A 26,618-nucleotide genomic window follows, 5' to 3' on the forward strand; every position below is an offset into this window, starting at 1 on the left:
AAAAGTTGATTGATTGATGAAAGTGATTACTTTAGAGAAACCTGGAAAACTTGTATGAAATGATGTACAGGAGAGTGAACAAAAGTAGAAGCACAATTTATATAATAACACTGTAAAAAAACAAACTTTGAAAGACTTAGGAACTCTGATTAATGCACAAAAGTACAGTAACAAAACATGTCTACTTCCTGACAAAGAAAGTAATGGATTCAAGGTACAGAATAAGACAAATTTTCAGACATGGACAATTTTATATTTTATTTTGCTTGACTATATATTTGTTACAAGGATTTTTCTTTTGTTTAATTTGGAAGAGGGAGGAGTAGTTTCTGCCAAGAGGGAGGGAGTTCTATCAATATAGATACCAAAAATAAAGAAAAATAAAAGAAATAAAATAATATTAAGAGCATTTGTAATAAACATTAGAGAATTAAGGAAGCCTCCCCCCCCAAAAAAAAGACAAGCAGAATAGTTTTGAAAAACATTTTAAATGTATTATATAATTAATAGGAAAAGGAAGATGTCCATAATAAGTATTTGTAATTTCATATATAATCATGTTTTTCTATATTACTTCACATATGAAAATAGTCTTTTTTTTAGTGTCTGTTGAGATCATTATGTATATGTATACATACATATATATATATCATATATATGTATGTATACATATACATAATGATCATATATCATATATATATATATACACATATGCACAAACACATACATAAACATATTTAAAAGAATTGAGAAGTCTAGGGCAGCTAAGTGGTTCAGCAGTTAGAGCACCAGCCTTATAGTTAGGAAGATATGAGTTCAAATGAGGCCTGTGAAGCTTATGAGCTCTGTGATCCTGGGCAAATCACTTAAACTCTGATTGCATCCCCCTTTAAAAAAATGAAAAAAAAAGAAACCGAGAAGTTTAAAGGGTTTGCATTTTTTTTAACTTTCCCTAAATTCCCTTTCTTGTGCTTTTTTGCTCATAGTTATTTCCATATAATTTTTCTTGCTCTTTAAGTTGTTTTCTAATTATGATTCTTAGTTTCCAATAAAAATGTGTAATTTATTATGAATGCTTATATTGCATATTTATATAAGTATTGTCTTCTGGAAGGAAGGAAAATGGAAGAAGCCAATAAGTAGCTGAGAAACACTGAACTAAAAAAATAGGGCAAGGTACTAAAACTGTCTCAATGATCAGACTTCTATTCTGATAAGAGCCCAAGAGTTATGTGTGATTTTTATCAATAACATGTATTTTAATGCTCCCTAGTAATGGGACCATTTTCTCCCAAGATAGAAAATGTGTTGTTTATAGCCCAGTATGTAGCCCAGTCCTGAGGGCCTCCAACGAACCTCCAGCCTATGAGAACAATAGGAGGGATAACAAGTAGATAGGATGACTAGAGATATGATCACACTACAAGGGATTAGAGAATGTGGGTGAGTTCAGCTAATTTTGCCCCTCAGCAAAGCCTAATAGTTACACAGGATTAAACCTGGCCCCATTTGCTTTTGCAGATCGTGTCAGTAAACACCAGAATGCTTTCTCTTTTCTCCATACCCACCTTTTCCTTTCCTATTAACCTAGTTCAAAGTCCATTAATATAAATTACCCTTGAAAAATATTACAGGGAAAGCATCAGGATGGAAACAGTATGCCAAAAAGAAGACAGAGGATTTTAGTTTTTGGATCACCTTCTCACATCCTGAGCATCCAAGAGCATAATGTGCTATGCTATGCATCTGGAATATATTCAAGGGAATCGTGTTTGAGAACATCTGTGAGGACACCTTTTTTTCATTTGAAATTTTAATGAGGATTTAATAATCACAGTGAACCCTATGAATGTGATCCGAGCACTTTGCAAGCCCAAGGATAAATGATCTGTGTGGGTGGGGAAGTGAAAAATGTGCCAGTTCTGTTAGCAGACTCCATTATCAGCCCCAAATCCATTTCAACACATTATGACAACTTTCTGACATATGATTGAAATTTTCTAAAAATGCAAGGCCTGAAGTCCACATTCCATAATGTGTGGTATTTGGATTTTCTTTCTTGGGAAGATGGTTGGTGGTAAAGCAAAATATCTTGGGGTCTAATTCTTTAAAACCCTAAATTATGACACTAAAGCTGCCAAAGAGAACACTTCTTCATCCAAACTTTATAGCCCCATATCTGGTAGAATTGATAATACATTATTTTTTTTTTTTTTGGCTAAAACAAATATGTTTGCCCTGGAAAAATCTCAATCCAATTGTATTCTTTATTTTGAAACATTCTTTCATCCCGAAGGACATTATGAACAGGTCTGAATTTTTATTTTTTTTAAACCAGCAGCCATCAAGAATTCCTTTTGACCATCAGAATTTTGTCTTTTTCCTTTTCTTTCTTGCACTTTCTCTGAGCTGTCCACACCTCTTCTGGCAGATCACAAGCCTAAGAGAATTCAGGCATTTGCAACCAGCACCATTTCCTCCCTAACCCTCACTCCTCTACACAGATGCTCATAAAAATCCACCACAAAGGAAATAGGAAGCAGATGAAGAGCATGTCATTTATTATTTCTTTTAAGCTCACTATTCAGTTCTTATTAGATCTGTTTTGAGTTCTTTTACACTAGTGGGCCAATATTTAATTTCATGGCTGTTTGCACACTATTTAATTCCGTAACATGGTAGCAAGTAAATTGAACTTGAAATTCAGAGAGTGGACAGTTTTCTACACTCTCTAATTCTCAACTGTCTCATAGGAAAAAAGAAAAACAATAACAAACAAAAAAGTCCTCTCACTGGTTACCTCACATAGTTATCATAAGGGAAGTACCTAACAATCCCCACAGCAATAAAAAAATAAATTATTCTTAATTAAACTTTTTGTTTTACTCAGTCACCTGTAACATTGAACAAACTAACCATGATCAAAGCTGTGAATTACTAATCTTAAATCCCCTGCATCCCTGGTTCACATTTCAACCTTGTGATAGAAGATACCTTTTCCAGATATAAATAATTGGATTGATGTAAAGAGGAAGAAAAAGGTTATGTTGCAAGAGAAACACGGGGGCTGGGGGAGGGAAAATAGTCCTACAGAAAAAAGGCACATGCTAAGATCAAAATGACCAAAATGTTCTGTTCTAAATAACTAATTTGTATATGATAGAAGAAAAGGGTTTTTACAATAATATTCATGAAATTCTGATACCACAAGTTGTTTGGTGAGTATAAGACAAACCTCTATTGCTTCATTTTGATGTAGAAGGCAGCAACATGGGTTGTAGTTTATCACCATGAGATAGAAATAAGTCTTCTCACAGAACAGATTCTGTTTTAGACCAATGAGGAATAAACAAGCTGAAAGGAGCAGAGCATAGCACTCTAGGATGAGATCTGAAAAGGAAAGATTTCTTAGCAGGTCTGAAAAGAACCCTAAGAGCTTACACTACAATATGCTGCTGAGAAGAGTGAATTAGAGGAATAGAAGCTTGCCTTTTTGCTTTTCCTTGCATTGCTGCCTCCTTGAAATGTGGAAGCTTTTCAGAACCCAGACAAGGGAGCCAACCTTGAAAACTTCAGATCCATCATTAAGTTTTCTGTTTTTGCTGAGAGAGTGACAAATGTGAGAATATCTCAGCAGTCCAGAATAGGAATAGCCCAATTCTTATTGCAATCTCCCTCATCAAAAAATTATTTCACCTAATGTTCCTAAGGGAAATAGTGGACACCAACGTCTATGGTCCAGAGTACCTGAACATCTTTGTATCCTACCCTTGTGCCTCTGTTATGAGTCTATAAATTTGTGACTATTATTTTTTCATATACACACTGTGTATCAATGAGAGAGGGGCTTCTAGTTTACACTTGAAAAGTTGTATTGTTATTACTCTTGCTTTGCCTTAAGTTAAAGGTGTGTTTCTGATTAAGAATTAATGGAGTTCAATTGGCTGATTTGTTAAATTGGAAAAGAAATTGGAAAGAGCCTCAAGAGTTAAGATGTATAGAAAGGTAAGTATGTATTTCCCTCATCAGAAATACCCCTAGAGTTCTTAGAAAATGGGTTATAACACTCCTATCCTCCCTGAGAACCTCCCCATCTTGATTGAATGAACCAACTCAGAGAGGAAAAAATAGAAGTAAATAGGGATTATGTGATATACCTATTCTATTCTAGACAATTACATTTCTTCTTTAGAGAAACACTGTGAAACTGGAAACTGAGTGGATGCCCATCAATTAGAAAATGGCTGAATAAATTGTGGTATATGAATATTATGGAATATTATTGCTCTGTAAGAAATGACCAGCAGGATGATTTCAGAAAGGCCTGGAGAGACTTACATGAACTGACACTGAGTGAAATGAGAAGGATCAGGAGGTCATTATTTACTTCAACAATAATACTATATGATGATCAATTCTGATGGATGTGGCCATCTTCAACAATGAGATGAAGCAAATCAGTTCCAATAGAACTAACAGGAATGAATTGAACCAGCTACACCCATGGAAAGAACTCTGGGAGATGACTATGAACCAGTACATAGAATTCCCAATCCCTCTATTTTTTGTCCACCTGCATTTTTTATTTCCTTCACACACTATTTCAAAGTCTGATTCTTTTTTGTACAGCAAAATAACTATAAAGACATGTATACATATATTGTATTTAATTTATACTTTAACATATTTAACATGTATTGGTCAACCTGTCATCTGGGGAAAGAGACACTGGAAGGCTTCCAAGGCATTTCTATGCCTTTTTCCTAACTTTGAGACTTTGGGAGAACAACAACCTCTCTCTGGCTACTTTTACTTCTAAAATATAATTATTATTTAAGTAAGAGTCGAGAAAATTCTTCCTATCACAGATTATGTTATAGAGAGACTTTCCTGAAGTCAAAATATAAAATGGTAAATAATTATTAACTCTCCAGGATGCTTTCCCTAGGGCTTCCTAGCTTTATGGATATGAAATCCTGGCAAAATATCCACCATCTCAGAATGCAGTAGCAATAAATATGCATCACCTGTAAAAATACAAGCAAACCCTCTTCCCCAAGCAATTAACCTATTTAATTCCCTTTTACTTACCACTTTCTGGATCTCTCCACATCACCTGGCGATTATGTAAAGATAGTGGAGCTGTTTACACTGGACACTGCCCTGTTGTGTTATAAGGCTTGTAACCTCCCCAACTGTAACCCTGATTGCTTTTCTGTTGGTAGATGATATCAGAGTCCTGAATTTCTAAAGACTCTCTGGGTGTAACTCCAGTTGCTATCAAGCCCACCTATCTTCTCTGGGTCAATCTACATTCAGAGGCCCAGTGAAAGCCTCGGTTACATTTTGGACATGGGGTTTTGGGTTTTATTCTCTCACTCTGTCTTCTCATTCTATCTCCATTTCTACAATGAGCACTCAAATGTCCAACTTTTCCACACTGAAAGCATCTATGAGTCTCTCTGGAAGTCCCTTGCCAGAAGAGACCCTGTCTTCCCATGTTTGGATCTTGGAAAGTCTGCATCATAGCCTGGCTATAAAAGACATTTGTGCCCACTGTGGCACAGCGTCTTATGAGCTCCTCTAAAGGAGCATCCTTGCGCAGTCCTAGTATAATTCTTCTGCAAACCTCATTAGCATTTTCCTTAGCAAGTTGCCTTATCAAAATGTCTGTTACTGCATTTTCACCATTAATTCTCGTGATAGCTGTCTGCAAACGTCCCACAAAGTCAGCAAAGGGTTCATTTGGCCCTTGTGTTATTTTTGTGAAGGTCCCACCTTTGTCATCTTTATTGTGGAGAGAAGCCCACACTTTGATAGCATTAGCAGCAATTTGCTCATATGCGGCTATGGAATAATTAATCTGTACTGCAACGGCTGCATAGGAACCTGCATCTATTAGTAGGTCACAGGTGATTGCAGCATGAACTTCACCTTGCCTATTTTGTTGGGCTTGTATCCTACAGAGCTCAGTATATTCAGAAAGCCACAAGTAGTTTTGTCCAGATTCTAGGCATATACTTGCTATAGATTTCCAGTCATTTGGGGTCAAGATTTCAAAACCAAATTCTGTAATAAATCTTAACATAAGCTGATGTGGCCCCATAAAAAGTGCAAGCCTTTTTCAGGTCTTTGAGGATTTCTATATCAAAACAAGTGTATCGTCTACTTTTTTGACCTGAAGAATTAAACTGTTGAATTACAGGAAAAATGTGGTGTTGAAATTCTGCTACATCTCTCCCTTTTGCTTTGGCCTTAATTAGTCCCTTTTGCAATCTAGTCATAGGAGCGGCTGGATGCTGGGGGGGAGGTGCTGCTGCTGTCACTGCTCCCCCCTCCCCCTCCCCACTACCCCTCCTTCCTCCTTCCCAGAGGATGGAGTTGATGGAGGGGAGTCAATTACCTGCTCCTTAGGTGGGGCTGAAGCTGCCTCAGATTCACCCCATCCTTGAACCTCACTTAAGTCTCCATGCCCTGTGGGGATATGGTCATTTATCTGTTCTTTGTCTTCCTCCTTTATCTCAGGCTTCCCCATTTGGCTATTGCTAGAGCCTTTTCCTTTTCTTCTATAACTTATATGGTTTCTTAAGGCCAACTGTATTATATTGTATAAATAGAATGCCTCGATGGAAATTGAAGGAGGACCGTTTTCTTTGTAATATGCAGAAAGCTGTTGACCAATCAGTGCCCAGTTATCTGGAGAGATTTGCTCTTCCTCTAAGAACCAAGGGGAGGTCCATTTTAATGTACTCAGAAGTCTAGCTGTCTGTTCCCAAGTTATAAGTAGCCCTTGATCTTCTATCAGCTTAAGCAGGCTTTCTATAGCGCCACTCCTGGGTGGGATTGGGGGGTTGGGGTGGGGGATGGAGAATCTTTAGCTAGGATCTGTCCCATTTCAGCCAAAAAAAGGTTACTAGTTTAGTCTTTAAGAAAATAAGTTCCCTGTTTGTCTATTATACTCAACTAAGTTCCTGGTCACTGGAGACTTCTTCAGTGAAAGTAGCATCCTTGGTTCCCACGCTTGGGCGCCAAATGTAATGACCACGTATTTAAAATCATCCAGAGTCAGGAATTCAGGTTAAGGGAAAAGTCTTGAATCTTTATTCTTTTTGAAGTGAAGGGGAATTGTGATAGCAATATGGGCAGCTGTGACAGGAAGCCAGCTAGCAGAGGTGAAGGGGGATTGCAAGTGAAAAGAGGATCGGAGATGAAGGGCTGTAGCGATAGCAATGTGAACAGCTGTGACAAGAAATCAGCCAGCAGTCTCTCTTTCTGCTTCCCTTTCCACTCTACTGCCTCCACCCACCAAAATCGTCATTTCCTATATAACACATCAGGACTTGCACAAAGAGTGGACGAGGGCCATTCTTTCTCCAAGCATATATATTAATAGAGTATGGTCCAATTACTATTTAGTCTCACGTGCTTGGGACCTCAGTGCATCAACTCGAGCCTCAACCCATTACAATCACCAAAGCAGTGGGCTACCTAGCTCCAATCCCACATCTATCATGCTTTATAAATAGGATTATAAATCATATATTACTAACCTCTCATTTTTACAAATAGACAAATTTTAGGTTTGAAAGCATAAATGATTTGGCTAATGTCATATAGTCACCATGTAGAAAATCAGAATTCAAAACCAAGCCTGCTGATTCCACACCTGGTGATCATTCTCTTAGAGTACATTTTTTTTTTTTTTTTTACTTTTCCATATACACATTGCATATCCAAGTAAAATATAAGCTCCTTGAGGACAGGGACAACTGTTTTCATTTTTGTCTTAGAATTCCTTTTGCTGTGTAGCATTTGTATTCCATAGGTGTTAAATAAGTGCTTGTTGGGTGGATCTAGCAAACTGAACTTGATCGGGCATTGGAGGGCAAGGAATGACAAGAAATCCTCAGGGATGGCCATTTTGACATAGGCATCTGAAATCCTGTATTGCTGAAATTTGTGATGTAAGAGTCCACACTGCTGATCATCCAGCCCCAGAATTGGCTAAAGATGTTTTAAGTAATCTCCCTTAATGAAAGGCTGTCACAGGCTTATGTATGCACAATCTTCAAGTAAAGTTTTACTTAAAGAATTGTATTATTAAAGGAAAAAATGTTAATTTTGTATAAAAAATTAAATGCTTGTTGAAAGTTTGGCAAATGAACATATCCTTGACTACTATTTACTAATAACTCTGAAGTTATGTCCCATTCCTAAAGTTTCAATTCAATTTAATTCATGTATAAGGTACTGTGTTAAGTGCTTTGGATTCAAAGACTAAAATAAAAACAAACAAATAAAGAAAAAAACCCACAATCCCAGCACTCAATGAACTTAAAGTCTGCTTGTTGGTCAAGAAATGAGACATACAAATAAGTACCTACAAAATGTCAAGAAAATAAATTTTAAAATAATTTCAGTGGAGGCTAGGCATTATATTTAGTCCTACAGCTAAATCCTTAAGGAGAAGCCCCTTAAAGATCATAGCTAACATTTCTATAATACTCAGTATGTGCCTGGTACTATGCTAAGCACATTACAATTATCTTAATTTTATCCTCACAACAACCCCGGAGAGGTAGATGCCATTACTGTTTGCATTTTACACAGAAGCATACAAAGGTTAAGTGATTTGCCCAATAAACATCTAAATCTGGATTTGAATTCAAGTCTTCCTATCTCAACACCCAGGATTTTATCTGTTCTACTTTACTGTCATATGATTGTTAAGGACAGTCGTGTGTTGTCAGAGATCTGTGTTTAAGATAGCCGTTTTAATTAAATGTCCTTTAAAGTTCCTCCCAACTTCAAGAATCTCTAAAACAATGATAATTATAGGTAGCATTTATAGGTAATTTTAGAAGTACCATACATATATTATCTTATTTCGTTCTCACCATACCCTGTGCTATTATTATTATTAGCCCTATTTTGAAGAGGGGGAATTTAAGATCTCAAGATAACAAGTGACTTCCCAGAGTACTAGAGTTACTAAGTTTTTGAGGGCAGATTTGAACTCATCTGTGTCTCCAAGTCAGATAATCTACACACTGTCCCTGTGTATAACTATATACTATATACTATAACATAGAATTTAGTAAAACATACATCTGACATGGACTTCCTCTGAAGGAGCTAATTATATATGAAAAAAACTTGACAGATAACAGCATCCAATTTAAGGTCAGAGTTAGAAAGATTTTAGTGACTTGTATTCGTAGCATATGACCCATCTTGACTAGTCTTATTATTATCTAAACTATGTTTTGGGGAGCAAAACTCTGCAGGATGTAATACCCTAAGACACAGGTCTGCGGTTTAGTCATGACTTGACATACCTTTAAATTGCAATTACTTTTAATTATCCAAACAATAAGCTAGAAAATGAAAGAACATGTTTGCATTCTTATGAGGCAAAATCATAATTGCTGGGGATAAAAGCAAGAACTCTGCCCCCTTCTTTGCTACATTCTTGGTAAAGGTTTTGGAAGAAAGGAAAAATAATGGGTAACAGTCAATATATTTCAATTGGGAAAACTAAAGTTAAGTCCTGTATATAACTAACCACATTCCAAATATCTTAGAGGCATCTTAATATTCTTTCCCACATAGCTAAGAGAATGTTTTGATGCTCATGGTTCATCAGTCAAAGTATTTATTATCTCAAGCCACACTACAGCCAAACCTGCAGAGCATGGTGCCTGTTGTTTTCCAAGGCAGAAGAATATGTTCCCTCTTTTTATTCACTTTTTTTCTTCACAGGGAGAGGTGATTTCACAGGTATAGGCAACTCCTGAGTGAGGAAGTTTTCTCTATGAATGCAGCTGTGCACTTTAAGGCTTGGAGAGTTTCTTGGGGAAACTAACAGGTTAAGTGACTTGCCTATGATCACACAATTGGTACAAGTCAGAGAGGCTGAACTGAGGTCTTCCTGCCTTTGAAACTGTCTCTCTGTGAGAGGCTGCCTCTCATTGCCTTTATTCAAAAAAAAAAAAAGGAATGGATTCTGTTGCACTGTTCAATGTTTTGAGTCATTGCTAAGATTTCCAAGATTAGGAAAGGGGGCGCAGGGGTCCTCAAACTTTTTAAATAGGGGGCCAGTTCACTGTCCCTCAGACTGTTGGAGGGCCGGATTATAGTAAGAACAAAACCTTTGTTTTGTGGGCCTTTAAATAAACTTCATAGCGCTGGATGAGGGGGATAAACATCCTCAGCTGCCTTATCTGGCCAGCGGGCTGTAGTTTGAGGACCCCTGGAAAGTAGAGAACAAGACTGTGAACTAAAATTCTTATATCTCATGTCAATCTTTGGCCAGAATTTGAAAGAATTTATTGAACTTAGATTTGAAGAACATCCCTCTCTTTTTATAGTTTTTTTTATTTTTTTCTTTAATCCACTGAATACCCACATTGAAGAAATGGACTATTCTCTTTATATATAGGAATTATTTATAAGCTTATATTGTGAATTATTATTATAGGAAAAATGTTCTTTAAATCTTAAAGCATTAGCTAAGCATTGGCTACTGTGAGGATCATGTTCACTATCTTTCTAGTATTCAGATGGCTAGCAATAATCTGCAGCAAATGGTCTAAACTGCCAGCCTGCAATAAGCCTTTGGGCCAATAAGAGTAAAAAAAGTCTCTCTCCACAGTACAAAATAATAGGTGTGAGTTCCTTAGTTTAGCTACTGGCCAATCTACCTTTTTACCCTGTTTTCCCTGGATGTCATTCAGGGAGGGAACTGAGCTTCTTTACAAGTCAGTTTCCACCAGCACTGATACTGGACCAGTGTCCACAGCCCAACTCTGATCACATCCCCCATACAAAGTTGGAATAAATAGATAAAATCAATGATTTTTTTTAAAAATGCTGCCTAGTTTTCTGTTTTAGATCAAGAAGCTCCTTGAAAGCAAGAACTGTTTTGGGAAGTTGTTTTAACTTTTTGGTATCCCCAATACTTAGCACAGTACCCAGCACATAGTAGGCACTTAATGAGAGCTTGGTAACTTATTGACTTGACATAAACCAGAAGAGTCTTAATTAAAATCATCTCTAATCTTGCCATTAGAGGTTTATCAGGTGAACCTAGAGATGAATCAAAAGAATCACTCAATTTGATGCTTTCCCAAATTAAGTTTTCTAAAACGGAAGACTTTTACAATTCATGAAGACGTGATAAGCACATTTCAAAAAACAACTCAAGAAAAGAAACTGCATGCTTGTGAATGCAATGAAGGCAGGAAAGGGGGAAATTCTTCAATCATCTTATTCTTGACAGTCTCCTTTCTTACACATGATGCCTTCCTCCTCCAGAATTTCATGTTCTTTTTTCATGAAGCTTCTCCAGTGAAGAACTGGGAGGAGCAGACAATAATGTTATGAGGGGTGGGGAGGAAGGGAGGGAGTGACAGCTGTTTCTGGTTGTTTCTCATTAGCAGTTCCATCAAGCCAATAAATGTTGTAACTGTTCGCTATAATAAGCAGATGGTGGATACAGAGTATGGACTGGCCACAGGGAAAGTGTCAATTTGTATTTGGAATGTTATTCTTTGCTTATTCAAAAAAACAGAAACAACTTTGAGAAGTAGGGCATGAAAGAAGAGAAAGAAAATGGGAAAAGATTTTGCTGTGCCTTGGAAGAGAAGTCAAGAGTTATGGCCCCTGCCTATTAATCTTCAAATAGTTTTAATTCTATCATCTAACCCAACTAAATAGCCTAATGCCCTGGGAAATACACTTAATTTGGAGTCAGAATGAATATGTGACTCAACTTACCTAACTCTATTTCCTTATCAATGAATTTTGGATAATAAATGCAAGACTTGTTTAGTGAATTACACTAGACTAGATGTTTAGACCACAGAGAAACCTTCCTAATGTACCTTTTCCCTTTTTTCCATTCTTATTCTGACCCTCTTTTATTTGTTTTCACACAAACATACCATTTTTCTAAATCATCAGACTTTATCTCTCTCTCCCTCCCGTCCTTCACTCCAAATGCATCCTTCCTGTCTTCTCCATTTCTTTCACCATCTTTCCATTCATCAAGGTTGGCAACTTTGCAGTCATCCTTGAGTTTTTCCCTCTCTGTCTCCCCCCAAATTCAGTCTACATTCAATCTATATCCAATTTCTGTCTTATTAATTTTATCTCTACAATACCTTTCATTTTTGTGACCTCTCCATTCACAGAGCTACCATATTAATTCAAATCCTCAAAACTTGTCACTGTGGACAATTGAAGCAGTTTTCTGTTTGCCCTGCTTCTACTTTATCCCTATACCAATCCATGCTTAATGTCATTGCAAATTTATATTCCTAAAGTACAGATCTTAGTGTATTACCATTCTGTTCAAAAACCTCTTGTGATTCTCTATTGCCTCAAGGATAAAATATAAAGTCATCTACATGGCATCCAAAAAAGGTTTTGTCTTATCTTTTCAGTATGTAATCATTATTCACTTTCATGTACTCTATGTTCCAGCCAAATTGTCTGAACACAACAGTATACCTCTTATCTTTAATCCTTGGCAAAATCTATTCTTCATATCTGAAAGGACTCATCTCTGCCTCAAAAATCCTTTACACAGGACTTTTCCTGATCCTCTTTTCACCCTCAGCTACAGAAATCCTTAAAATTACTTTATATTTACTTTGTCTTAATTTTGATTTACTTTTGAGTACATCTTGTTTTTCCTGATAGAATGTAAGCTTTCTGATGGAATAAAATATCTTGTTTACTTTGTCATTGTATTCCTAGCACTTTGTTCAGTCCTGAGACTTACTGCTACATAAAAAAAAATTTGTGTATCAATTCTCCTTCATACATTAAAATTCAGTAAAAATGAAAATATTTATCACTTCCTCTTTCTCCTCACCAATCCTTTCACCCAATCTATTTTCTACTCACCTTATTTGATTTGTGTATGATTGCATAATCATAAACTTATTTTTAAAGGCCATCCCTTGCATATTTCTTCCAACACAGCAAATTGAAATTGTTATTGTTCAGATAATTTATATTAAGTATTAACATATGATACCTTCATGTATTCTCAAAGGTTCTGACAGAAAAAATAAGCTGTAATAAGTCCTTTTGTTCATTCTTTTCAGTTGTGTCCAACTCTCCATCACCCCATTTGGGGTTTTCTTGGCAAAGATACTGGAGTAGTTTGCCATTTCATTCTCCAACTCACTTTGCATATGAGGAAATGAAAACAAATAAGGTTAAGTGACTCTCCCAGGGTCACACACCTAGTAAGTGACTGAGGCCAGATTTGAACTCAAAGATGAGTCTTCCTGATACCAGGCCTATACATCATGATGTCATTAAGCTGCCCTACCAAATCCCACCAAACTATAAAAAAGGATGAGTATAGATGCACTAATCTAAAAAAGTTCAGAGATTTATATTACTGGAATATTGTTCTTCAACTAAGAGACATTTTTGTTATAAACACTCATAAAATGGATGTAAATATAAAATGCATCTCATTCCCAGTCAGTCAGTTTCCATTTATGTGGTGATATTGATGGAATTGTAGAAAAGGCTGGTGTTCTCAATGTGTGATACTTGTCTGAATGATCTCTTTTGGCACATTCCTTTATGAACTGAGCCATGAATGGAATCAATAATATTTTCATCATAAATGAAATTAGAAATTGCAACTAAATGGAAGCATAACTCAAAGGTTCCCCCTAGAAAGGTGAATAAAGGAGTTAGAAAAGTTGATTTCAGCCAGTCATCTGAGAAAACATGAAGTATCATTTTATTGAACATTTAGCTACCTCACCTTTCAGTATTTGTGTTGAAACCCAGATTCTGGGTTTGAGACATATTGTGAGTCAATGCCTACTCAAAACCTTATGTCACAAGCCCCAACAATGAGTTCCTTTTACTAAAGAGAATAAATTAGTTCAAAGCAAGAGATATTAAATTAGACAACACAACAAAATAAATGATAAAGAGTCTCCTCTCCGTTTAGATAGAGTTTGCTGCACCACAGTTTATGATGTCACCAACAGGAAAGAAGACACACTTAGGGAACAGTTATAATTATGAACATGCACAAAAAATGACAATCAAAAACTGGTATATTAGGAATATTACCTAGTCAGCACAGGCAGGAGGTTAGAGGGCCAAGAAGAAGGCTATTACAAGCCAAGAAGATATAAAAATCTCAACTACAATGGTCCCTGGAAATGTATGTTTTGGGGGGTTGGGAGGCGAGACTGTCAAAGAATTGCAAAGAAAAGATAGGGTATAGAACTGAATGAATGTGGAAAATGAGGTAGAGAAAAAAGTCAACTATAACGCTAAGATTTTGTGTTTGGATAGCTGAGAATATAGTGCTAGTATCAAGAAAAGTAGAGAAGTAGCACAAAGGATCAACTTTGGGAGAGATAAGGAGTCTATTTTTGAACACATAAAGTTTGAGATGGGGCAGCAAGGTAGCCCAACAGATCTAAATTCTGAGCCCAAAGTCAAGAAGGCTCACCTTCCTGAGTTCAAATCTAGCTTCAGATACTTAATATCTTTGTGACCCTGGGCAAGTCACTTCACCCTATTTGTCTAAATTTCTTTATTTGCAAAATGAACTGGAATAGGAAATGATAAATCATTCCAGAATCTTGCCAAGAAAACCCCAAATGGAGTCACAAAGAGTTGGCCGGGTCTGTAATGACTGAACAATAAATTTGACATGACAATAAAGCAACCAACTAGAACATTTCAGCAGGCAGTTCTAAATTTGGGACTTGAGTTGTGGCTAGAATATGGGTTAAAATGGTGGAGAGAGGAATTATATGCTTATAACTGATGTGATGGGAGTGATTAAGATCATCAAGTAAAAGAATATAGGGAGAGAAGAAAAAAATGACCAAGTTTTAGGTGGTATATGCATTTAAGAAATAGAAGAAAAAATAAGAAGAAAAAAAATTAGCAAAAAACACAGGAAAGAAGCATGCAGAAAAGTAGAAGAACCATAAGACCATGGTGTCATGGAGGCCAAGGGAACAAAAAGCATCAAGGGAGGGACAGTGGATTACTTGGCAAAATACTGCCAAAAGGTCAAATTAGAAATATCCATGACTTGAATGCAAAAAATGGAGAGAGAGAATTAGTTTCCATATATTGATTTGTGATAAAGGAATAAAATAGACCAAATGCTTCTTGACTTTATAAAGAAAAGATATATCCATATACTTTATATAGTTTCTTCAAGAAAAGAGTTTGAAAGTCCTGAAAGTGGTATACCTGAAATATCTTCATGAAAAATGAAATTGATTCTAGCTAAAAAGAAACAAGAAGTTATAGCTATAGAAATCATTTCAAAATCAGGTGTGTGTGTGTGTGTGTGTGTGTGTGTGTGTGTGTGTGTGTGTGTTGTCAAATCATCTTGTCAGAGCAAAGGTTAAAATAAATATCAGATTAGAAGAAATATCAAAGATGAGCAGAAAGTAAATTCTTCAATTTAGTAAGTGTTTAAACAAGCTGTCAACTTCAAAAAATGGAAATCAAAGTGAAAAAATTGATCGCCATTATTATCATTTTCTAGAAAAGTTCAACTGATTCAAAAATGTAGCCATCAAAAGAAAGTCAAAAGAAACCAAAAACTTTCTTAGACAGCAAATATTTAAATATCCTTCCTGGGTTAAGAGATGTGATGATCAAGAAAATTATCAGTTTAACAGACAAGCTTGTTTATAGGACACAATGAGTGGAAGAGGAAGAGGATGAGAGATTTCAAACATTATCATCACTCAATCAAGAAAAACAGTTGAGGAAAATAAATGAGATCAGTGAGAGAATGACGTGAAAGCCAGATGGCTAATATGAATTATCTAGGGAGCATTAGAAACCAGAATGGCAGAATTGTAAAATGGAACAGCCCTGCCTGCATTTTTATATGAACTTATTCCAATGGACAAAAATAATGAAAGCACTTATTTGTTGAACTCTTCTCTTTCTGTTGTTATTGTTGCTCAGTTGTTTTAGTAATGGTCACTCTTTGAGGTTCCTTTTGGAGTTCTCTTGACAAAACTGTTAAATATTAAAGACTTTAGAACAAAAAATGTTATAAATTAGGCAGTGAACATTTTCATCAGGTGCATGCATTGCACTATAATAAGTTGCGAGGATACATAATCAAGCATTCTGGATGTTAGAGACACACAAAAGCAACAGTTTAAGATATTCCAAGATACTTGTTGGGGAAACCTTCCCCTTATAGTGCTCTTCCTCAGAAATAATCTTGAACTCTATCCCAGATGGAAGTGATCTGGAACTCTTCCTAGAAAATTTAGAATAATATTAATAATAATGGGACTTGAAGTAGAGAAGTGGATAGAATTCATTCAAATCTAGCCTCAGATATTTATTAGTTGTATGACCCTGGGCAAGTCTTTGTTTGTCTCAATTTCCTCATCTGTAAAGTGATCTGGAGAAAGAAATGGCAAACCACCCTTGTATCTTTGTTAACAAAATCCCAAATAGGGTCAACAAAGAATTGGACATGACTGAAAATTATATTAAAAAAAAAAACCTAATAATAATTATTATTATGATTAACATATATATGCTTTTTATATTCAAAGCACTTTGTAAATATTTTATTTTATCCTTGTAACAACACTGGAAGGTAAATGCTATTGATATTCCTGTTTTGTACATTGAAGAAAGAGAAAGACAGTAGTTAAGTGATTTGCTCGGGATCACAGAGTCTGAGTTCAGATTTGAACTGAATCATCCAGACTCCAAGTCCAACAGAAAGCTACAAGCAATGCTAAAAGTCATCTATTTCATCTAACCCCTTTATTTTATGATGAGGGAATTGAGGCTCAGAAAGATAAAAAGATTTGCTTAAACTAACACAGAAGCTGTGGTAAACACTCCTACCAAAGTGCCTTGAATTCTAACCCATAATTCTTTAGACTATATCATACTCATTGTCTAGCTCACATATCTAACATCTATATACTGACTATATGTAGTTAGTTTTCTATATATTTGAGTATACATTTTAAAATCTTGTTAAGTAGATTGTAGGCCCCTTGAAGGAGAGGCAGTTGGCTTATGTTTCTTTATATTTCTCTTAGTGCCTGATACCTTGGGTGTAGTAAGTGCTGAGAAAATATTTCATAGTCACTGGAGTCTCCCACTTGGAAGGGAACTCAAGAGTTCTAATCTAACCTTGGACAGCAGTTCAGATAAAATGCCATCTGGCTTCCACTTGCAAATCTTCAGATGTTGAGAATTTATAGCCTCCTGAATCCCAATGAACATTTGCACATAATTGTTATAGTTTATATTCCCTTTCATTAAGCTAAAGTCTTGCTTCATTATGAAAGGAAGAATCAGACCCTGGCTTCTTGAAGATTATGCCAGTAGAGTGGGAACTCAAATAGGGCCTACTAAATCACAAAGACTTGGGTTTTGTCCTGGGATGTTTGTTTTCCAAGGACCAACTAGACAGATTAAAAGAAGAATAACACTAGACTGACTGCTAATCAATACTTTTATTTTATTTCATTCACAGTAACTTTTGCAGGCTTCCTAATGATAGAGAGAGAGAAGAGATTGTATACACTGACAAAGTCTCAGATTCTTGAAATATTTGAATAGGGCATGATCAAGGCCAAAACCAGCCTCTCTGAAGTTTTAGTTCTTTGCTCCTGATTCTTCCCCTTGGGACCAAAATAAGCACATATAATTCCTCTTCTAAGTGATAGTCCTTCAAACACTTTGACCTTCCTCAAATGTACCTAAATATCTTCTAATCTAGGTTAACTCACCCAAGGTCTTTAAAATCCCAGATTCTTAAACTGTGGTACAAGACCCCATATGAGGTCTGTAACTGAATGGGAGTGTTGCCCAGTTATGATTTATTATCAGTAAATGTTTGATTTGAATACCTATTTTATATACTTATATACCTAGAGTCATATAAAAATTTCTCAGTTGGGTCACAAATAGAAAAAGTTTTAAGAAGCCTTGTTTTAAATGATCCTCATGGGACATCACTTGTGTAATTTTTTTGTCTACCTATCTTGCAATCCATCTGTCTGCCATCTATTTTATATACAGATATGTATTTATATATATATATGCATATATATATATTTTTATGACATGAGTAGTTCATCTTTTATTCCATGATATTATTTCTTAAATATAAAATTATATTAGTCACAGCCTCCTTATACCTACCATTTCTCTTTTGATTGTCCTTTGGATTATTTGTAATCTGAATCAGGTTGGATATAATCTGGATCATGGTGGATAAGAATTTGAAACAAAGTATTATCATTGACACAGTTACCTCAAAAAGATGGGCTTTTTTAAAGAGTGAACAATTTAGGATCATTGAAAATGCTACACTACACAATTCTCCAGAAACAAATGAGCCCCATCTTCTCTTCCTACTCAATGATGGGCTCAGCTCATTGTACATTTCACTTTTCTAAGATTCATATAAGAGATGGGTTGCCTGGCTAGTTATATGCCATAGTCTAGGAAATATACATTCTTATACACACTGTTTTTCACGTGTGGATGCTTAAAACAATTTCTTTCATAATACTATAATTTTCACTGAGAAGGTTTTATAGAGTTCCAGAATTTGGCATAATATACATAATAGAATTTAAAAGTTAGAACATCAATAGAAAATCTTTCTTTAATATTGACACTATACAGATCATCTTTGATAACCTTTTGGGGAACATATGTCTCCTGTTTTAACACTTCATGTGATATCAATATTCAGGGGATCATTGAACAAAAGTTATTTTGTAGTTGTCCTTCACATCTTATATAATTTTTATATACATATGAGAAATATCTTGAATGAGTAGAGCATTTAAGGATAAGTTTTGCTCTACTGAATAAATTGCTTTATTAAAACCAATATGCAATAAACAGAATGGATATTATATTCGATATAACTCTGTCAGTTTTGTGACAATAAAGATGTGATCCTCCATGGATCACACAGAACAAGCACTTGTAAAATCTAGCTACTGATTTTTTGTGTTTTCAAGTCAAGTCAAGTAAGATGTGCTAAGTTCTAGGGATACAAAAAAAGCTAAAATCATTTTCTGTCCTCAAGGTTTAGGGCTCAAATTTTTATTGAGGACATCCTTAAGGGATCCAAAATCCAATTTTTATTAAAAAAATTTAATAACAATGAGAAAGCAAGTGTGGGGGGTAATACATGTTTATACATCCATATGTATCTAACCATTTAAAGTAGCATTGAAATTCTTCTTCTTTTAAAACATTCTTCCTTTTGGAATCTTTCCCCTTTGAAGGATTATGGGAATTCTATCTTCCTTGTCTGGTTAGGTAATGATACCTTTAAAATTGATTTCTTACATTTGTACTTAGGTCTGGCTATGCTCCCAAACTTTATCATTAGTCAAGAAGTCACCATATATTTGGAGATTTAAAAAAAAGGCAAAAACAGTTCCTGCCTTCAAGAAACACATTTTAATGGAGAAGACAATATAGAAACAACTACAGAAATAAAATTTTATTTAGGATAGGTTGGAGGTCATCTTAGAAGAAAAGGTATTAGCAGTAAAGTTTGGGGAGTAGGAAAATCAGAAGAAGAAAATGAAGCAGGAAAGCATTTCAAGTATGAGAAACAACCAGTAAACAGTCAGAGATAAAATTGGGAGATGGAATGAGGAACAACAAGGATGTCATTGATCATAGAATAAGGAGAAGTGAATAAATTGTAAGAAGACTAGAAAGGTAAAAGAGGCCAGATTATGAAGGATTTTCAAAGCCAAATGAAGGGTTTTATACTGAATCTTGAAGATAATAGGGAGTCACTGTAGTTTATTAAGTAATATGGTCAGATCAGAACTTTAGGAACCTCACTCTAGTAGTTGAGTGGAGAATGGACTAAAGTCAAGAGAAATTTAAGGCAGAAAATCCAGCTATTTTCTCATATATACATTAAATACAGAATTAGGTATCTAGAGTGTCAAACCTGCAGTCAGGAAGACTCATCTTACTGAGTTCAAATCTGGCCTCAAACCTTAAAACTAGCTTTTTAATTCTGGGCAAGTCATTTCATTCTATTTGTCTCAGTTTCTTCAACTGTAAAATGGGTTGGAGACAAAAAAGGAGTCAAAAAAGGCAAATCATCCCAGTATCTCTGCCAGACCCCAAGAAAAGTAACAAAGAGTTGCACACAACTGAAATAACTCAACAATAATATGAAACACAAATCTGCATTAGAGTTGCACATACTTGACAAAGGTATGAAGCAGCATGTAAAGCTATTGGATAATCTTTCCTTAGAGCAATTCAGCTTTCTGGTCCATGATGCTGATGCTGATGATGAATTTGGTGATAGTGATAACAATAACAATTCCATGTATATAGTACTTAAATTTTATAGCTTATTTTATAAATATTATCTCATTTTCTAGGAGTTATTTTGTCCTTAGTATAAAGATGAGACTGATAAAGGTTAAGCCTTATCATTATCTCCATTTTACAGATGAGGTTGCCAAATATTAACTTGCCCAAAGTCACACAGTAAAGTATGTATCTGAGACAAGAATTGAACTGTCTTCCTAACTCAAAGTCCAGCACTATTTGTATTCCACTTAGCTGCTTACAAATATAATTTTAGACTGAACAGGTTCTTGGTTCGTTTGGCAAGGATTTTTGGTGAATAAAAAAGAAAGTCTCATTCAAGTCCAGTCCCATGCCCCATTATGTCACAGATATCAACCTCAGTTCTTAAAGTGCTCTCATAGTTAATACCAAGTTGGAAAGACTTTGCTAAATCAGAAGGGTACATGTAGGCATGAACATTTAAATAATCAGCAAAGAATTATAAAAGGAGTAAAAGGCATTATACAAATTATACAAAGAAAGAAAAAAATGGAGAGGTAATAAAGTTAATTAAAGAGGTCCAAGGGTATCCTGGTTATGTCAGTAAAACACCAGAAATATCTCCAGTACAATTGGATGGATCCCATATAGGAAATTTCTGAGAGAACATGAACTAGTATAGAAAAGAAAAGATGGTTTACTAACTGCATCAATAAAACTTATTCATAAATACATGAAACTACAAATACATTTGAATATCCTTAGGAAGATTTTTAAATATTGTCATGGTATTTATTTTGTTGTTCTAATTGTTTCTTCACTCCATATCACTTAATATAAATCTTTCCACATTTTTTGAACTTTTTCATTTCTTACAATGTGTTAATATTCCATGACATTCATATTTGACAAATTGTTAAGCTGCTAATCAATTGTTGACCATAGATTTTTTCAAAGTTATGTTGTGTTATAAGTCAAGTTGCTATGCATGTTTTTATGCAGATGTAATTTTTTCTCCCTTTTAATAAATGACATCTTAGGATAGCATCGTGGGAATGAAATGACTGAGTCAAAGGGTATGAACATATTTCACATTTGCCATTTTTGTCATATATCATTATGTTGGTTTTCCAAAAAGGTTGTGCCAATTTACAGTTTTACAGCAATGTATGCATTCCCTGCTTATCTGTGTGATCAAACACAAGAGAACAGAACTTAACAAAATGGAATTATGTGTCATATGAATTCCCCTTAGACTGGGAAGAAATGACCAGTCCTGGTTTCATGTTTTTAATTTTTTCATAACTGAAATGGAATATGAGAAAAGATGTTCAGACTTGTCCTGACCTAAGGCTTCATGTAATTCATCAAACACACATATTAACTTAAAAGTTAAAAAGACAGAGAGAAAAAGAAAAGGTTTGGATTTCTTTCTAGAAGAGTATTTAAATTATTCATTTAAACAGGCTCTTCCAAGTAGCTTTGTGCAGGAAAATGTAAAACACATTCCCACTGCAGTCTGTTTTGCAACTGGCCTATTATATGTGGTTTAGAAGAAAAATAGATAGCATCTAGAGAATCATTCTATATTCAGGCAGGGAGCAGTGAGCTTTAGGAAACGGGAAGTGAATTTGTGTCTGCCTCTTGAGAAGCTTTTAGAAGCAACATTATCTCTGGAAGTAACTAGGAGACAACAATCATCATTTTCATTTTGATGAGAAACTGAGAGACAAGGTTAAGTGATAAGCTTAAGTACTCAGTCTTTCCCAGGGAAATTCACATAGAACAAGCCCCTTGGGTATCTGCTTCAATTGAGTGGAGGGAGGGAGACATGGGAAAGAATAAGGGGACACACACACACACACACACACACACACTACAGAAGGTAAAGAACCCAGGAGTTCAGGATCAGAACTCTGAGTGGAATTATTTATTTATTTAGTTAAGTTATTTAGTTTTCGCAATTAGAATAAAGAGCTAGAATTTTGTTATCGTTATTTAGTCACGTCTAACTCAGATCCCATTTGAGATTTTCTTGGCAGAGGTACCTTTGTCATTTCTTTCTCCAGCTCATTTTACAGATGTGGAAACTGAGGTAAATAAAGTTAAGTGATTTGCCCAGAGTCATAACAGCTAATAAGTGTCTGTGGCTAGATTTGAACTCAGGAAGATGAGTCTTACTGACTTTAGGCCTGGCATTCTAACCACTGTGCCCACCTGGCTGTAAAGGACTGAAAATCTGCCTTTAAATCAAGTTCCTAAGATAAACTCAATGGGACTGGAGGGGGAGGAAGGAGACAGAGATTCTAAGAGGAGGGATGATGTAAACACTGAAAGGTGGGAGGTGGGGAGAGCTTACCTGCTGTGCCTGGGAAGGAAACATGTCATTTGGTAACTTCCTATATTAATTATTCTTACTAATCAGGTGCTAAGCTCAGATGCATCTGTTCTTCTGGAGTTCAGATATTGTCAGCAGCTTCCATAATTCAGTGCCCCTGCAGCAAAATCCCACACATCCAACTCTATTTAGTCATTTTCAGTTCTGTCCATTTTACAAATGAGGAAACTAAGGTAGACTTGCTCAGGTTCACACAGCTAAGAAGTGTCTGAAGCTGGATTTGAACTTAGGAAGATGAGTCTTTCAGACTAGAAGCACACTAGAACTCTATCTAGTCTGGCCCCAGCCAACCCCAGTTATAGCTTTTATAGAACTCTGGATCACATGAGTGAGCTAGGTGGTTATGCGTGGGAGATTTCTTACATAAATGTACTTCCTTTTTCTTCTCTCACTATCCTTTACTTTGAAACAATAGAATGACAGCAAAGAGTCTAAATAACAACTGAAGTTTATCTCTATTTATTATCTTTTAAGATGAACCTTCCAGGGAGGGTTTCCAGTGTCTGGGAAAATAAAAGTTATTAGTACTTGGCTAAAGAAACCAGCAAAGATATTGCTATTGATTGCACATGTATGAAAGGATTTATGGAAATGGATCTTTTCTCTGCTTTTTTATATTTGATGAGATATGCTCTGTGAAATTAATAATAGGAAAATTAAAAATGAAACTTTCAAAAATACCTCAAGTCACAGTCAACTTGGACTTCATATCGATAAAAAAAGATGTGGTCATGTTAAAATCATGGTAATCAAGCCTTATGTGAGTAAGGAAGAAGGGAAAGAAGAAGAAAGAGAAGAAAGGAGGGAGGGAAGGAGAAAAAGCAATATTAAGTTGTTCCTTTTACCATATCCTACTAGTAGGAAATCTCTATAAGAATTAGGGTATCTCAGAACTGGATGAAGCATCAGAGATCATCTGATCTAATCAGTAGATAAGCAGAAATTTCCTTTAAAACATGCCCCAAAAGTGATCATCTAGTTTTTGTTTGAAGGCCACTAGTGATTATCTGCAGAGATAGTCCATTCTACTTTTGTGCAATTCTAATCAACCAATAGCCAGTTTACTTAAATAAAATTGATTATCTGTCCTTCTTCAACTTCTACTCATAGTTTCTTGTTCTATCCTCTGGGCCCAAGAAAAATAAATCCAATTCCTCTGACAACAGACCTTCAATGCTTGAATTTATGGTAAAATACTTTTCAAACCCTACAATGCTTTCAGAGGGAAAATGGTCAGCATAAGTGAAATGCAAAACCCAATTCTTAAAAGAATTTTTAAAAATTTTTAAAAGAAAAAAAACCCAATTCTTAAAAATTAAAATTTAATGCCCAAACAAATCCACTAAAGTCAAAATTTATCTGCTAATTGCAATGTACTTTGTAGCTACACAGTTGAACATATATGGGTTAAACTTGTAGAGAAACACGGTTTCTCAATCACAGTAGGTCACAAAATGGCCAAGGCTTAAGTCATTGGAAGAGAACACCCTTTGTCAAGGTACTAACTCAGAGATCTAGTTTATTTCTTTTTTACTCAAAGGAGTTTCTTAGACCTTTCTAAAGAGATGTTACCTAAATATCAAAGAATGGAAAAAACCAAGGGAATAAGAGATTGAGGGCACAAACATCACAGGCTATAGAGAAGACATGTAGTGAAAGCTAATGCACACCAAGAGATGGAGAACTTTTCTAAAGACAGCATCTGTCAGGGAAGTAATGTACTAAGTGCAATGGATGGAAAGCAGTCCTGAGCTGAGAAGACCCAGGTTCATGAACTACCTCAGAGAGAGACTATCAGTTTGACGCTGAATAAATTACTTAATTCCTAAATCCCACTAAGTAATTCTTTACACATAGAAATGGGGAAGGGGGGGAGAGGAAAGAGGAGAGTAGGGAAGGAACTGATTTCTTTTAATTGGTAGCTAAACCAATGAAATCACAGATCCAAGGGAGACAGACAGAAACAGAAAGACAGAGATAGAAAGAAAGTGTTTGCTGTTTCCTCATCTCTAAAATGAAAGGGCTGGATTCTAAAGCCCCTTCAAATGCTAAAATTTTGAGTCTAGGGCTTAATGGGGACTGTGACCTTTTAGTAATTGTCCCTGAAAGACACATGTGTTGACACACGGTGGCAGTAGAGAGTCACACTCAAGAAACACTGAGAAATTAGCAAAATTCTCGTTTTTAATTAAAAAAATAAAAAAATTTAAGTTAGATATCCAAATTTCAGTAATCAAAACTTAAGTATAGATGGATGGTACTGAAATTCCTGCCTGCCCAATTCTTATTTGATTTGATTCAACAAGAAAACTTTAATGGAATCTAAATTTGAATCGGATTTTCCATTTACAAGTTCTAGCATCTTGGTCAAGTCATTTAACCTATATAGACCTCAGTCTTCTCAGCTGCAAAATAGACACAATACAGTGATTTAACTAGCTTGCAAGATACAATTAAATTCAATTCAACATGTGGTATTAGAGATTCAATTTCAACATGAAAAGAGTTTCTAAAATCAAAGGACTATCAAATATATTAAAACTGTGTTCTTCATTTTTAGACTCAAGTTTACCAGAGATAATTTTATTTAACTTAACACTAATTTCGAGCAATGTCTAGTCTGAAGAGAGATTTGTCCAAACTGGCAGTCTTCAGTGTTCTCTAACTAGTAACTCATAAGAAACTATCAGATAACATTCATAGGAATGTTGAAAAAGAAAATGTTAAAATAGAGTCTGTGTTAACATTCCAGAATTGTTAAGCAACCAGATCTTCAACCCATTCTCTCTAGTTATTACTTCTCTCACTCCAGAGTAAAAGAAAGGGACATTTCCCCTTCTCTTCTATTAATATGTTTATCCTTCCTTCATAGCTGAGAGAATGCCCTAGATCCAATCACTTCCAGGGGGCAGTCTGACTAATAAGAGAGAACTGAGTAACATTCTTATGCCTTTTCTATAGGAAAAATCTTTTAATTTCTATACACCTTTCCACGAGATTTTTCCAAAGATTTTTGGAAAGGCTTTTTGGAGGAAAATATTATTTCTTGACATTTTTAGTTTTATTAAAAAGGCTTAAAAATATGCTTCCATATTCTACTAGATAGTGGGATATAAAATGAACATATACAAGTAAATTCAAAGTTTATTCAAAGTAAATACAGAGTAATTTCAGGAGATAGAAGAACACCAATGGTGTTGATAGAGAATCTAGAATCAATCAATTAATCAATAAACATGTATTTAGTACCTACTATATGCCAGGCAGAGTATAAAAAGAAGCAAAAGACAGTCCCTTTCCATAAGAAGCTTATAATATAATGAGAGAGATAACCTGCAAACAAATATTGTATAAAGGTAAGCTATATATAGGATAAATAGGAAATGATTAACAGAGAAAAGTTACTAGAATTAAAAAGGGTTTGGGGGAAAGCTTCCTGTAGAAAGTGGGATTTTAGCTGGGACTTAAAATAAGCGAGGAGGAGGAGGAGGAGGAGGAGGAGGAGGAGGAGGAGGAGGAGGAGGAGGAGGAGGAGGAGGAGGAGGGGAGGAGGAGGAGGAGGAGGAGAGAGGAGGAGGAGGAGGAGGAGGAGGAGGAGGAGGAGGAGGAGGAGGAGGAGGAGGAGGAGGGGAGGAGGAGGAGGAGGAGGAGAGGAGGAGGAGGAGGAGGAGGAGGAGGAGGAGGAGGAGGAGGGGAGGAGGAGGAGGAGGAGGAGGAGGAGGAGGAGGAGGAGGGAGGAGGAGGAGGAGGAGGAGGAGGAGGAGGAGGAGGAGGAGGAGGAGGAGGAGTTAGGGAAGTCAGTAGCTGGGAAGGAGCTCCAGGCATGGATAGCACTTCAAAGGAATTCCTAGAGCAGAAGTATGTA

At 35.7% G+C, this 26,618-nt stretch overlaps 1 protein-coding gene across 6 annotated transcripts in view; it reads right to left on the minus strand.

The window, feature by feature from the left end:
* The window catches only part of LOC127562420 (protein unc-93 homolog A-like), a 197,786-nt gene that overhangs the window by 126,149 nt on the left and 45,019 nt on the right, over positions 1-26,618 (minus strand). Inside the window, exon 1 of one of the 6 annotated variants that reach the window (XM_051998109.1) lies at positions 22,715-22,964. The exons of the other annotated variants lie outside the window; for them this stretch is intronic. The gene's annotated coding sequence lies outside the window, so the exon portion shown is untranslated. Of the gene's footprint in view, positions 1-22,714; positions 22,965-26,618 lie in introns of those variants that run through there. 6 annotated transcript variants of the gene reach the window in all.

Source organism: Antechinus flavipes, chromosome 4 (genome assembly GCF_016432865.1).
Source record: "Antechinus flavipes isolate AdamAnt ecotype Samford, QLD, Australia chromosome 4, AdamAnt_v2, whole genome shotgun sequence".
Lineage (NCBI taxonomy): Eukaryota > Metazoa > Chordata > Mammalia > Dasyuromorphia > Dasyuridae > Antechinus > Antechinus flavipes.